The sequence below is a fragment of the Zonotrichia leucophrys genome, chromosome 4 (genome assembly GCF_028769735.1).
Source record: "Zonotrichia leucophrys gambelii isolate GWCS_2022_RI chromosome 4, RI_Zleu_2.0, whole genome shotgun sequence".
Lineage (NCBI taxonomy): Eukaryota > Metazoa > Chordata > Aves > Passeriformes > Passerellidae > Zonotrichia > Zonotrichia leucophrys.
Window position 1 is genome coordinate 13,692,570 of NC_088173.1, and position 14,250 is coordinate 13,706,819.

The window sequence follows — 14,250 nt, forward strand, 5'->3', positions numbered from 1 at the left end:
CAGCAGAGGGGCTGGAGACGCAAGGAGCGATTCAGTCCGCGCTGGTGGAGCTGAGCGGCAGGGATTCCTCTCTGGTCCCCGGGAAAACCTGCTTTGTGCGCTGGGTTTGTGCGTCCCAGAGCAGCGCTCCTCGGGGCTGGCTCCGGCTCTCGGTGCGGCTCTGCGTGCTGCGGGAGACCGGGGATCAGCGGGAGCCGGTGCCGGGCGGGGGTCGGTGGCGAAGTCCCGGGCTGTGCCGTGCCCTAGCGCTGTGCCGTGCTGTACCCGGCGCGGCGGTGACGGGCTCAGCGCTTCCGCGCCCGCCGCCGCAGCCCTGCCCCCGCCGCCTGCGCGGCCGGCCCGGCCCGGCGGAGAGGCGGGGGGATTTCCAAGCGCCGGCGGCCTCGCCGCTTCCTCTCCTTGTTTTGCTTTCGATCTGGCCCTCTCTCCGCCCGGGCGGAGGCACTGAACTTTTAGTTTTGCTCCCGCGATTATTCAGCGCCTGTTTTCATTTCCATTTCGTGTCCCCTGGCAACGGAGGTAACCTTGAGGAATTATATAAGGGCCGCGAAAACGGGCCGGCAAGGTAATTTTGAATTATTTTCTATTTTTTCCCTATTTATTCTTGTCTTCGCGTTTAATTTTCATTTTATTTTTCCGCATTGCTGCCGTTTCCGTGTGCGGGGCAGCGGGGGCTCCCGGGCAGATGCGCATCGGTTTTAAAAACAAAAGGTCGGGCTGCAGCGACCGGGGCCGAGCCCGACTCCGCCGCTACGTTTGAGAACTGGGGGGGAAGGGAAGAGGCGGCCGCGGCGGAGATGGAGCGGCCGGGGGGTACCGCCGCTTCCCGGGTGGGGAGGCAGCCCGGGCGCACGGACAAAGGCGGGGGCGCAGGGTCGGGAGGGCCGCGGCCCGGGCCAGGCCGGGCCGGGGGGCCCCGCACTTGTTGCGGGGCCGGGGCGGGTGGCTCCGATGAGGGCAGGGCAGGGCAGGGGAGCGGCGGCGGCGCGGGCGGAGGGGCCGCGGGCGGGGGTCCGTGTGCGGGGGGGGCGCTGCCCCCGCGGGCCGGGGGCGGGAAGGGGCGGGGCCCGGCCCGCCTCGCCGAGCGCCCGTTACACAAGCGCGGGGCGGGGCCGCCCCCCCGGCCTTCAGCGCCGCCGCCCGCCGGGCCCGGGAGGCAGCGGGGCCCGGGATCCCCGCCGCGTGAGGGCACGGCGAGGGGCAGAGGCGGCGGGGCCCGGGCAGGCGGGTTCCGCGGGAGCGGCGGAAGGAGGAAGTGGCGCTCGGCTCCCGGCGGGAAGGGCCTCCCGTGCGGGCACGGCGGCGCGGCCGCCTCGGCGGGCTCTGTGCTGCCCCACGACAGCGAGCAGAGCCCAGCGCTGCCGTGTAACCCCAGAGGGAAGTTAGGAACAAGGATTTCCTTTGTGCGCAGTACGCAGGGTCAAATGTCCAGCGTCTTGCCATGGCTGGGATCGAATTTGCAAGTACCTGAAGGGTTGGATCCCTCGGCCCAGATTCTCAGAGGTACTTAGGTCTTTAACTCTCGTTTTGATTAGTGTGAGCTCCTAAGCAGCAGAGTCTGTGTCTTAACCTTTATTCTTTAGACACAGAGCTCAGATAAAGGAATTCCGGAGTGCAGGACTTTCCTTCCGGTGAGTGTACGGTTTTAATTTATAGCTCACCTTACCGTGCTCAGGTCTTGCAGATAGCATTCTCTTGAAGGTGTGAGCAGTTGTAAAAGATAACCTTAGTTTCTGGAGATGAAATGCAACGTGTTTAAGTTTACAGTTATTTTATTTAAGTCTTAACAATATTTGCAGAATGCCGGTGTTAGTACCATAAAAAGGGTGTGGAGCAGCAACATTTAAATTCACCCTAACACAGAGACAGTCACACAAAAGCAGCAGAACTGATCTCTGAGCAGATGGTCTCAGTCTGAATCGCAGTCTTTCTTTGCTGCCAGCCCCTTCAGATGCATCAGTGTCCTTCTTTGGCCCTGTTGGTAACATGCTGCCAGGGAATTACTTCATGTGCCCCTTTCCTTTTGCTGGTAAGCCATGATGAAAGGTGTGAGAGCTCCAGCTCCTCAGGCACAGTACCACTTCGTGTGCCCCACTGCAGCTCTCCAGTGAGGTACAGGCATGGCATGGTGTCAGCCTGTGAGCCTGTGTTACCTCCCTGAGGCTGGAGGTCCCGGCAGGTAGAGCAGTCAGTCACTATCATTGTTTGGCACATGTATTAGCACTGCTAGCCAGTTACTTGCTGATGACAGAAGTGACAGATTTTAGGAGCTGTCAAGTCAGGCTCTAGAAAAGAGCTGCTCATCACAGGCCATGCTGTGTGAAAATGGGCAGCCAAGAGGTATGAGAAGTAACATGCAGGCTGTTAGGAAGGAGGGGTTAAAGGCCCCTTTCTCCATTGAGGAAAGGTCTTAAATGTGTGGGACCAAGTGGAGTTAGGGGCAGTTTTAATACAGAGTTGAGAAAATGATGAAGATAAAATTGTGCTAAGATTCAAGAGAAAATAAAAATCTTTATTTGAATAAATAGAGTCTACATTAGAATAATAGGCTTTATGTAAATAAATTTGCAGCCAGGTTATGTATGCCTTCAATGAAAACATGTGCTAATATGTACAGTATATATATTATTATATGTTCCAAGACCAAACAGTGGGAAAAAGCTGATGGATAAGGATTGTTAGGTTTGCCATGATACTCTCTCTTGAAGTGATGCATCACCTTCATGGTGTTAAAACATCTTCATGGTAGAATACTTGGAATATCAAAAACTTTGTGGATGCATGGAGACTGAGTAGGACTGAGTAGCTTGCACATGCATAATGTGGGAAACTTTTTGTTAAAGAGGAAATGACTGTTTGGGGAAGTAACACAGGGTCCCATGTCCTGATGTCCTAGGCCTGTGTAGGAAGAGCAGAGAGATTAGGGCTATGTGACTGCCCAACCTAGATGTTGACAATAAATGTCATCTATTAAAGGAGTGTAGAGAAGCTCCAAGGGTAGAAAATATGATTGATTGTCAATGAGGGGGTCACAGTTGCCCCGGCGTAGATTATGTCATGGTCCAACATGAAATTTGCCCAGGTGCCAAAACCCCTGCTTTCTGGGTGTAGCTTGTACAGATGCACTGGGGGAAACAACTCTAGACAAGGTACTGGCCAGCAAGAATTAAATTCAGAATTTTCATTCAAAATCCCAGCAAGTTCTGACATGACCCTGGTCATAATGTCCTTAAAATCAATGTTGTTCCAGGAGCTGCAAAGGCAAGGATTGTTGTGGCAGTGTTTACTCTTCCTAAGTAGTTCTTCATATAGGGAGGAAAGAAGTTAATCAAATGGTGAGAGGCAGCCAAAAGTGTAAAATTGTTGCAAGTGGCATGTAATTCTTCAAAGACACTCAGAGTAAAGGCTCAAAGCAATTGTGTGTCAGCTGTCAAAAATACCAAAAAAGCTGAGCAGGCTGACAAGCAAAGCAGCTCAGTACAAGTAAAAAGACCTCTTTCAAATGTTAAGATTTTGTTTTCAAATGGGAAAGGTGGAAAAGAACATAACAAATGTTCCAAACACAGTTAGATAAGCTAAAGAGTCATGCAGCTAAAGGCATGAGAACAATTATAATATACTTTTTGTAGCTCATCAAACCCAGGAAGCTTGCTGATAAGTTATCCATGTGTAGAAGGAGTGCCCAGGGAAGATAAAGTCAGTGTAAGAGTGAAACAGATTCTCTGAGCCTTGCTTCACCAAGAAAGAGTTTAAAGAGATTCTTTTGCAAGAGGCTTTCTCTCTTTTTAAAGGAGTGAACATGTCAGGGAGCTCTCCAAAGTCAAGCGTCGGTGAGAGAGGGTATGAGAACAAACCATTGGGAAGGATGAAGCAGGAGGCAGGAGGTGATACTTGTTGCAGAGTTTTGAAACAACCGAAATGGAAAGTTGCTGAAATGTTGCCTCTTGTGTGTAACTCCTTGTGTAGGCCTGCTTTGGTGCTCCAGAAATAGAATGTAACAAATGAGCTGTCCCTTTTCCAGGGTTTCTCTGGAGACCCAGAACTTGAGGATGGGCATTTTTGGTTGGTTGGTTGGTTGCCAAGGGTTAGTGAATGGGACTAGTGAACATGGGTATAAATGTGAAACAGTGACAAAGACTAGGCCTGGCTTATGTTGCCAGGGAGTTGGGTGTCATGACTCTTGTGGCCTTCTCTGAAGGCGTTACTGAGCTGGTGTCTGGTTGATGCAGGACCAGTTTCAAGGTGGGATCAGTTTGCTTTGGGCTGTGTAGTCATGACCAGATTGCTCATTGAAAAGAGTTTGTACCCCTCACCCCAAGTCTGCCCAGGGCCTGTGCGACTCAAGGGATGCAGGAAGAGACAGGTGGGAATGTGGCAGATTTTCCAATTCTATTAACTCATTTGGAGCATGAAAATCCCAAAGGCTGAACCACAAAGTCTGCAGAAAAATCTTATTTTGAAAGTGTGGGTGTGAGTTTGCAGATGAAGTTCAGTACAGACCAATTTCAGCGTAATATATGTGGAAGGGATTGCAATCCTAATTTTTCTGTACACAAAAATGAAGCATGAACTAACTTTCTACTCAGGAAAAAAATCATATAGCTTGTAAAATCCAATGAAAATATAAGCTCTGTGCCAAGATGTGGCTAGTAAAGGACAGGACAGGTTAGGAATTATTAGGAAGGAGTTAAAAAAAGAAATAAAAAGCACCATCGTGCCACTACAAATGCATGTTAGTCCCCTCTCCTGATTGAGGAAGTAGTGAAATTTGCTGAGCTACAGAGGAGGATGTCAAAGATGATGAAGGGTAGCAATGAGCTTTTGTGAAAGAGCAAGTAGCTTGGAAAAGAAGTGACTGAAGGGACCGTGGGGATATTCTTCAAAATCATTAGTGTCATGAAGAAAGTGAAGAGGCAAGATAAATGAGACCCAAATAAAACAATTGGGAGGCAACTTCAAAAAACCAGATGCTTGTCCTGCAGTACGTAAATTGTGGTGCTCACAACCACTGCGTGTTTGTCTGGGGTTTACTCGGGTTCACGAGTGATTAGTCAGTCTTTTGGAGAGAAACTTGCTGTGCAACTTAGCAGTCAGGACAGTTCAGTATCAAATTTTGGGCACTGACTGCTGACAGAGAATTGCTGAAAACTGCTAGTAGAAATTTCCACTGAGAAGCATAAGCCACCATCCATTTGCAGATAGCAGAGAGAAGCAAGGCCTTTTATTGCCCTTTGTTATGTGAAACTTGTGGCATAAGATTTTACCAAACTTCTAGGGAAAAAATAGCCTATGCTGATCCTGTTTAATGTGGGCTTGCTGCCCCAGCCCTTGTTAAGCTGACACCAGTTTCAGTCAGGTGAAGTGTATCCTGTGTGCATGCAACACTGCATTGGAGTGGTAGCCCTGCACAATTCCTCTGACATTTGCAGGATTAGAACTTGTATTTTGTGCATCATGTATTAAAAGTCATGGTCCATTTCTAGGTAAAGATACAACACTAATCTCGTGTTACTCTTGCTTATCTCCGTGTCTCAATTGTAAAGATTGTTCTTTTGAAACCTGATTCTTCAAAGGCCTGCAATGATTGTGATATTGAGGACATAAACCATGAGACAGTGTTTACAGAAGTTTTATTGTAGCTAGTGCTGCTGCAAACTGTGATTAGTGCAAAACATTTTCTGGCTTGTCCTTTGAGATCTCAAGTGCAAAACAAAAGAATAAGTAAGCTTAAAAGATTCTGGATACAGTGAATGAGAGGAACAGATTTGTTGAGGTGCATATTCCTTATGTATGAATAGCATTATGCAAAATATTATTCCATTTAATTAAATAAGTTCCTCTTGGGGTTTTTTGGTTTTGTTTTGGTTTCATTTTTTTCAGAAGTTTGATTGGAATGTATGAAGGTTCTTCTTTGTATTGAGTATGTGTAAACTCTTGTGTTAAGATTAAAATAGCCAATAAAAAAAACTGAAGTCAACAATTAACAGTTAGTGGAATGGAATCTGTGTGAACAGTTTAGAGTTTAATATCAACCTATGTGTATGTAAATATATATATATATACAGATGTACATATCTACGTATCTACACATATATAAAATTAACATAGTTTGTATATAGCATAAATAATACATTGTAGAGCACATACTTCTTATTAATAAACTGTGAAAATGTTTTAAAATTTGCTCTTACAGTTAGTGCTGGATATGTTTGCAATTTCTTGGAAGCTCATGTAAAATTTCTGGTTTTTTGAATGACCCAGAGAAGAAAGAAAGAAAGAAGTGGTAAGCAGTACAGTAATGTTTGATTTCTTAATTTGTAATATATTGCAAGCCCAGCTTTCTGTATGCCGGAAATCTTCTGATCCCTTTGTTTGCTTGGGAGCAGATTGCATTAGATCAAGTACAGCAGTCTTTAGGACAAAGCAAACATTTTATCTTGTTGCACCTTGGACACACATCCAGGAACAAATCTGCCTGCATGTGGCATATTGTTTCACCCCAGGTGCAGAATTTAAATTTTAACTCTTAAGTTATTTTAGCATTCAGTTGTTGCTATATAGGTTGCTATCTTTCAAGATAAGCTTGGAAGTAATAATTTTCATATTCCTGTCTATTAAAGAGGAGGGCAGATTTCTGTTTGATGGTTTTTCAGCTAATGTTGACAGGCTTGGTTTGTAGCTCCCAGCATATTTCTGGTGTTAGGAATGGCATTAAGGTGTGTCAAAACTGGTTAAATTTGTCCTTTGTTCTGAACTGCACGTGACAGTGGATGTTGTCCAACCATTTCCCTTTCGCTGTAAAATTATTTTAAGTACTTTTAAAAGACTTGGATACTTAAGATTAATGCAGCACAAAAGAAGGAAGGGTTGCTTACGCATTTGGTTTTGCAAAGTGTGACCTGTGGTTAAGTTCTGCTTTCTCATACATATGGAGGGATATATGTGACTTGAAGGACCTGATAAGGGCACAGAAGACAAAGCCTGGACTGTGATATTTCTGTTGATATTGCATGTTGCTTGACAGCATTCCAGGCAAGCCTCTTACAGCTTTATCTAAGCAAGACTGCCTTTGTTGGTTAATAAATTAAGGTAGCAATAAATTCAGCTCTTTATGTGAATTTCATACATATATAACACATTTCGTGCGTGGTGTGGGCTTTTGTGCATTTGGTGTACTGGCTGTCTTCTAAGGTGTTTTGTTGACTCCTGTATTCAGGACTTTATATGCAACTGAGACATGAATCAAGTGGAAAATAGTGAAGTATTGAATTTAATTGGATGAGGCATATAAATCTGTAAAATCAAAACTAAACAGCTCTGCCCCAAAACACTTTCTAAAATTGTGACAGCATCTTAAAAAGTTTATCTGAGGTAAAAATAATTCTGCAATAAGAAAACAGGCAGGATAGGAGAGCAATGTTTTTAAATTACTGAGAGCTTGCCTGCAGCATTTGAAATCCCAACAGTGTTACATGAAAAAGATGAAAGCAAAACTTGAGGATAAAATTGAAACCAAATATAAACAAAAGTGAAACCGACTCCGTTGGTTTTCATTTCCCAGTTGGCAAAAATGAAATAAGCACAGAGCAAAGAAGCATGAGAGCTTGAAAAATTAATTCAGTTTTACCATTTATTTAATCTGTCATCTAAATTAGACTGCTGCATGGCAGCACTCCCTTAGCAAACTACACAATGGAGGGTAGGGGCTGCACTCCTGGTTTATCCAGGTACCACTTCTCACAGCCAGAGGTCTTCCCAAGGCCCTGCGATATGGGAAGTGGTGCCTTCTCCAGTAACAGAAGTGCTGTTTTGAAATCTGTGGCAAACATGTACACAGAGTACAGTGGAAGTGATGACGTCCAGGACGATGAAAGGGAGTCAGTAACTCAGCTGGCCAGAGCACTCGAGCTTTAGTCTTGTTGAGGTTTGAGTCGCTAATAAAATTGGGTATAAAATACATGGTTGGCTTTTTTTTTTTTTAATTTCACCTTTGAGGTCATCCACTTAGACCGGGGCCAGATCAACGGTAACCGAAAGGTGTAATCCAGTATCAGTCTTGCCAATGGTATGAAATGACTGTGAATGGTTTCACTCAATTTCCACAGATCAGTCAACAGCTAGAATGTACTTTGTGACATTGAGAACTACCTGGTGAATTAGTCAAAAGATGGCCAAACATTGGATGGCTGTGTAATCTCAAACACATTAATTTGAGATGTCATTTCTCCTTCTCCTATTTAGATTTGAGATTTCATTTCTCTTTCTCCTATTTGGAGATGCATGCTCCTGGGCTGTATTGAAAAAAAGGTTGGGTGTTGGCGAGAAGCTTGGACAATCTCTGCTCTGCTAATGCTGTGCTGGGATGAAATGAAATGCCTTATTTCCAGAGGTCCAATTCTCACACATTTGAACACATTGCATTCAAGTATATAAAAACGAAAATTTTTGGATGCCAGAACAATTCTGAGATTTGAGATTTGAGATTGATGAGAGAATATGAAGAAGTCTAACATTGTTTAGTTTAATAATATTTATGCAGCTTAGATGAGAAATGAAGATGAGTTGAGTTGCCTCACTCTAGCTCAGTAGTATTTTAGGAAACTTCCAAGATAGAAATAGCTGCTGCAGATCACAAAGTGAGGCTAATTGCTGTTGGTCTGCGGTCAACACAAAACCTTTAAATTAAAAGCATATTTTGTAACCAATGCTATTAACTATTCATATCCTGTGTGTCTTGTGGCATAGGAAAAAGTAGCACTTCTAGAAAAAGGAGCATTAGATCATATCATTTCAACAAGCATAAGTACAAGCATTTAATGCTTAGTACACTTTAAGTGCACTTCTTTCAGCTGTGTGTACAAGAGAAAGATATTTCTTTCTTAAATTCTCCAGTGTCCAGCAGAATCTCTGTAGTAACTAATTCAATTTCTTTTTTGTGCTCAACACATCTGTGTCTTTCATGGTGCTATTTTTGTAACTGTAAATAAGTTCATGTGACAGACATGTTTCCAGCTCACAGTGGGTGATTCAGAGGATCTCAGCCTCCAAGTATGTGCCTGCCATGATCTGTCTGTAAAGAAAGTGTCTAAGTAATCATAAGAGTATTTTTTACAAATCTGAAATAGTGTACACTTTTCTTGAATATCTTTTCTTAGAAGTATAGGAGAAATTGCTTTGCTGAAAGGGCTGCTTTTGCTTCTCTCAGTGAAGTTAGGCAGAGGTAGTTTATGCCTTTTGCTGCTGGATCTGGGTGCTGTGCTAACAATTACAACTTTGGATAGCAGAGGTAGAGTTGTGGGTTAGCTATTAACTTCAGTGGTAGAAACTGCCCTTGCCCAGACAATAAAATGAAAGCTTTAAGCAAATATTAAATCACACTTTAGTGTAGTGTGCAAATAGTTCTTGCTGTGTGTTGTAGAACAGTATGTTTTACAAACAAAGGTAGCTGTGGGAAGCAAGCCCAGTCCAAGCAAGGTGGATTATATCAGGTGCATGTCATGGCCAGTGAATGTGAAAACTCTTCCTTGAACACATTTCTCAGTGTTTGCTGTCAGGAATAATTTTTCTCTGCATCCATGAGTGCCTCCAAAATATCATTGACTTCTTGCAATCCTGTCTGAGCCTCACAAGCCATCAGTGTGGGAACAATGAGATTAAGCACTTTTCTTTTACAATGGCTCTTTTCTAATTTATAGCACCCTATAAGGCACTCACCCTGTACTTAGCACAGGAATGTTAGGGAGGGCACTGAGATAAAGACTGTCCCAGCTTTAAAAGGTACTCTCACAGTTTAAGTTCTGATCCTGCAGGTATGTGCATGCATAATTTCCCACTGCTTTCAGAGGGATCCAAGTAGTAAAAGTGCTTGTTAAGAGTTTTAGGGATGTCTCCTGTAAACTTAGTCATGGAGCTCATGAGAATGCAGGGGTCTAAAAGAACCATGCCATCGAGTGAGTTGCATCAGTGAAGTGATTGTTTATAATTGTTTGAGCTTTAATAGCCTTCTAGTTTTCACCTTGATGGAAAATTCTTTATGAATCAGGTGTCAAGTGCTGTTTTCCTGGCAGCTTTAAAAACACACAGAGTTTGGCTTCCATGGATTCCAAGTGACAGCTAAGCAGGAGCAGCAATTACCTGTGGGTATTCAGGAGTGGATTTGCATGTGAGTGCTTAATTCCAGAATAAAATTGATTATTTTGAGGATAATACTCTCCAATGCAAGGAATTAATTACTCCCTGACAACCATGACAAATCTCTTCTTGTAAACAAGTCCCTCCCAAACTTGTCTGAGTGAAGTACAGAAAAGTCACCACCTCTCTTTTAGGCAGCATTTGAGAGAAAAATATTTAGAAATCCCAGATACTGAGGACAAATCATGGTCAATCGTCAGATGTAACACAAAGCTTAAGAAGAAAACTAATCAGATATTGGACTGATTATAAATAATAGATTTATGACTGCTTTTGAGACTCCTGAAGGAGCTGGCAAGATGTATTGTCATCCTGATGCCAGCAGATTCTGGCATCTCCTATCTTCACTCCCTGAACACCTGAGAAAAAAAAAAGAAAGAAACCTCCAGGAAACAAAGTATTGTAAAGCTGAAACGAAAGCAATCATTTTGTATTGTCACCAGACTAGCAGACATCCATGCTTGTGCAGATGGGCATTGGGGCAAGGATACTGTGGAGATGATCTTTAGCACTCTGTTAAAAGCCTGGCCCAAATTCCCAGCTGATGTAGGCTGCTGCAGTGCCAGAGAAGTGGATGTGCTCAGCCACAGACATTGTGTTCTTCAAGTGTTGTGATAGGTAGAGCCATCACAAGGGAAATTTCATTGTGGGTATTGAGAGGCTGGAGCCTTGCTTCATCATGGCTAAGTCCAGAAGCAAAAAAAGAACAACCTTATGGGTTTATTGTATTAAAATAAGATGGATTTTCTTCGGTGAACTTCTAGTCTGCAAATCCAAGGGCTAACTTTAATGAAGCCTGAGATCACTGCAAAGTAACAACTCATGTCTTTGCTGCTGAGGGAGAATAAGCTCTGCATGGAAACCAAAGGAAAGATTGTGTTTTGATGTGTAACGTTTGAATCCCAGCCAGGGCATGTTAACACCCTTTGGGTGGAACAGAAATGCTATAGGGCTGATGAAACACACTCCATATACAGTAGGAGTTCTCACAGAACATTTTCCTGGGCGTGTTTAACGTGCAGTCTGTAATGCTGATTTCAGTACATGTTTAAGTTACTTTTGCCTTTGTTTTCTTTGGTTTTTGTTTTGTTTTCAGGGAAAGACGGGTTGGTTGTTTTTTGCCCTCCGTTGCTTGAGGATAAAAGGGCTTTTCTTCATTCTACTTTGTGTATCATTCTTGGGTACAGCAGCAGGAGAGGAGTCCATGCTGAATGCCTTCCTCCATCTGCCTTGCAAGGAGGTGGGCACAACCTGGACACTGCATTGCAGGGCCTTGGAAGGTTGGGTAGCTGTTGCTAGCATGAATATGTCATGGAGAGCTTGATTTCCCAAGTTTTCACCCCACAAAGCTTTCCCCTTAGCAGCTATAGTCCTGTTGTAGCCCTGTCACATTTTGTTTGGGAATCTGTAGAAGCAGGTGAAGTATTGCCTGGTGGTTGCCTGTACAGGTTCTTCTTAATGGCCAGGCCATGCCTTACACCATTCTGCCCAGACCTGTGCTCTCCCTTCCTGCCTGCTCTCCAATTCTTGGCTTTCTGGCCTTTCTCGATGAAGTTACATCCTTCCTGCAGGCACCAGAGTTAATAAGGTACCACCTTTCCTGGCTGCAGTGAACTCTTTCTTGGTGAAGGACAGGAAGGACACAGTCTTTTCTGCTGCCACCAAAGCATTAGGAAAAGCAGGAAAGATATTGCTGTGGCTACAATATGGATCGAGGTGTTACAGCCAACACAGGAAATGGGTCTGTGGAGCAGACTGGCCATGGTGAATACTCTAATGGAGCTCACAGCAAGAGGTGCTTAGTGAGAAACAAATCTGCCAGTGTTGTCTCCCCATCCCTCCCTGTTCATCAGGGCATCACTGACAGAATAATGGTGAAGAAAAAAGAGGCACCATTACATGCAGTTAAAAGACCAGAGAGTGTAGGTTTTGCTTTCTAACTAGCTATGAGTCCAGAATGTCTATTACTGGCTTTTGTGGGTTTTCTTGCTTCATTTCTACATGAGGATTTCACTTTGAACCTGTAACCCTTGTACCTCTAAGAATGGCAATGCCCACTTTTCCTCATTTACTTCTCTTTAATGAAGTGTTTTGCCATTGGTTCCAAAAACAGATGTAGGATAATTTGGTATTATCAGAAAGAAGGCATGTTCTGCAGCACCTGTGGTAAGAGCCTCCTCCACCTCATGGCAGATAGGAAAGGTACCAGGCAGAGGTCTTGTCTCCCCACACACTGCAGGCAGGGGAAATTCAGGTGTCCACATCAAAGCAACTGAGTAAAGTGCATTTCTGCTTTCCTTTCAGTGTCAATCTCACATTTCTGAAGTATTTCTGGGCAGATGAGTATAACAGGTTTTTTTTTACCTGAGAGAAGGCTCTATCCCTCTGATGAGTTTGACTTCTAAGCAGGGCTTTTCTCAGAGTATAGATGGTGAAATGTTTGAAAGCGGTATTCACAGCAGAATAGCTGAAAAAGGTGGTCACATTGCAAAATCCTATATGAAAGCAGAGTTCAGTCTGTGACCAAAGAGCAGAATTTTGCTCCAAGTACTGTTCTTTAAAAAAAGATCATGTTTCCGTGTATGCTGGAACAGTCTTGGCAGAGACACAAATACAGAACCCAGTTCTCTGAATCCTAAATTTAGCATATGGTCTCATTTCAGCATATCTCTTTGGTCACACGGGGTGATTGATGCTTTTCTTGACTGCATCAGCCTTAGTAAACAAAGGGAATAGTTTAAAAGTTTATCAGCAAAGCACAAGTAAAGATAGCTTCTCAAAAAAATAGTATTACCCGTTCTGTATTTGCAGAGAAAAGAAATTGATACCATGCAATGTTCTGCACATATCCTCTGAGGAACAGATGTTTTTCCACAGCTTTGAACAGAGGCTGTGACCTGCTTCACAAATGTGCCTCCAAGATCTTGTCCCACCATAACTTTTCACAGCTGTTAATAATATTTCCATATACTGACAAATCTTTTAACTGGGTACCTTGTGATAGGGAAAGAAGAGCTGCTTTTCCAGAGGTTTTTTGGTTTTGGGTTTTTTGGTTTTATTTTTTGTTCCATAGGAATATACTTTTAAGAAAGTACCCACAGATACAGATTAGTTTGTGGTTTTGGGATAACCTTTGTGCCTTTTCAGTTATCCAGATGCTGCCAGAGTGAAACTGAAGGAAAGAGAACATCGTGTACTGCTCAGATGTAATGCCTGCCATGCCATTGCTTTCACTTTCTGTCTACAGCTGCTGTAAATCTAGTGAAGAGTTCTTCATTCTCAAAGGTTACACTTTCTGTATGTTAGGAGTGTTATCTCTGTGAAGGAAAAAACAAGTCAGACTTACTAGAATGTTCTTGCGGTGAGTAGGGAGGGACTGCAAGCTCTTTATCAATCATTGTGGAGTGAAAATATGCGTATTGCAACCAGTTTATACCTTGTTGGGGAGTAGCCTTCACCGTGTTCTTGAAGTTTCTCATTGCAAAAAATAGGCTGAACTGACCACTGGACTAGCAGGAATAATGCAGTAACTGAAGCTTCAGAGAACATCAAAATAATCCCTCCATAAACTGTGGTGGCAGCCAATCCATGGGCCATGCTTCTTGTGTGGAAATGGCTCTTCACAGGTTCCCAGTGGGCTCCCCCTCTATGCAAATCCCAGTGAGCTGGGGCTGATGTCTTGCGCACTTGCCACTGGTTTGGGAATAATTTTATTGATGTCTTCATGTCCATTGATGTATTTAAGCTCCCACCTCTGAAACAGCAAATGCCCCTGACTGTGGTCCCCTCTAATATTAAGACAAGTGGTTAAAGTAGAGCAAGAAAAGGAAATTAATTTCTGGAGTTACCAGTCTTAATACATTTGTAGGAGGCAGGATTAAAGATACTGATTTTTGAAGACTTGCTGTCATTACTAAGAATGCCTTACTAAGAATTGTAGAGTGATATCCTAGCAGGTAGTCCTACTTACAGTGCTTAAATGAGCTCCTCTTTTTAGATAGAGCGAAAAAAAGCTTTCTGAGGTCCCATCTGCAGTTAACTGTGTTTCTTGGTGATTAG

At 43.6% G+C, this 14,250-nt stretch overlaps 1 protein-coding gene across 4 annotated transcripts in view; it reads left to right on the plus strand.

Moving 5' to 3' along the window:
* The first annotated feature begins 256 nt into the window (after positions 1–256).
* The window catches only part of IRF2 (interferon regulatory factor 2), a 39,376-nt gene continuing 25,382 nt past the window's right edge, over positions 257–14,250 (plus strand). Inside the window, exons 1-2 of one of the 4 annotated variants that reach the window (XM_064710551.1) lie at positions 1,187–1,503; positions 1,584–1,631. The gene's annotated coding sequence lies outside the window, so the exon portion shown is untranslated. Of the gene's footprint in view, positions 566–1,186; positions 1,504–1,583; positions 1,632–6,199; positions 6,284–14,250 lie in introns of those variants that run through there. The other 3 variants (XM_064710553.1, XM_064710550.1, XM_064710552.1) reach the window with 3 other exon arrangements.